Raw genomic sequence first — 819 nt, 5'->3', positions numbered from 1 at the left:
GCAGGGGCATCAGAGATTTCCTGGGGTGATGCTGGCAGGGATGTCTGGAGCATCCCTGGGTGATGCTGGTGAGATTTAAGGAGGACATGGCAGTGCTGAAGCCTGGGATGGTGGCTCTGTCCCCCGAAGGGCCCTGCCCCTCTCTGTCACCCCCTCCCTCTGGGATGTCCCCAATCCCATCCCCTCAAACACCTCCTGAGGAGCGGTGACAAATCAGGAGGATAATGAGAAATTAATAAGGCAGCTGTGCTAACAACTAATGATAATGGCAAAGTCGTTAAAAAAGGATTCTTTACATGTTTTTAATTACAGCAATTAAGGAAGTCAATAAAAATCCCCTGTCCCACCCTCCCTCCTCCATGCCCCCTGCTTCCCTCAGCCTCCCACAGCTGCTGTGTGCTTCCAGGCTGGGCATGGCAGGGGCATGGAGGCAGCTGTGCCACGCACACCTTGTCCCTGGAGCCAGGGCCACGCTGGGATGCTGCTGGCACCGGGACATGTGACCGTGTTCACAGGGGTCTGAGGATGAGGGGAGAGACGAGGATCTGACTCTGTGTTTCAGAAGGCTTGGTTTATTATTTTATGATATATGTTACATTGAAACTATACTAAAAGAATAGAAGAAAGGATTTCGTCAGAAGGCTAGCTAAGAATAGAAAAAGAAAGAATGATAACAAAGGTTTGTGGCTCGGACTCTTTGTCCAAGCCAGCTGGGCTGTGATTGGCCATTAATTAGAAACAACCAACAGGGAGCAGAGTGAAGCTGGGGAGCCCCGGGACGGGGCCCTCCCTGCTGTGGCTGCAGCCTGTGTGTGGTGG

The 819-nt window shown here is 52.3% G+C and overlaps 1 protein-coding gene across 1 annotated transcript in view; it reads left to right on the top strand.

The window, feature by feature from the left end:
- The window catches only part of SDK2 (sidekick cell adhesion molecule 2), a 78,824-nt gene that overhangs the window by 50,748 nt on the left and 27,257 nt on the right, over positions 1–819 (top strand).

Source organism: Geospiza fortis, unplaced genomic scaffold (assembly GCF_000277835.1).
Source record: "Geospiza fortis unplaced genomic scaffold, GeoFor_1.0 scaffold135, whole genome shotgun sequence".
NCBI classification, from domain to species: Eukaryota; Metazoa; Chordata; class Aves; order Passeriformes; family Thraupidae; genus Geospiza; species Geospiza fortis.
This window is presented reverse-complemented; position numbering and strand designations above follow the sequence as displayed.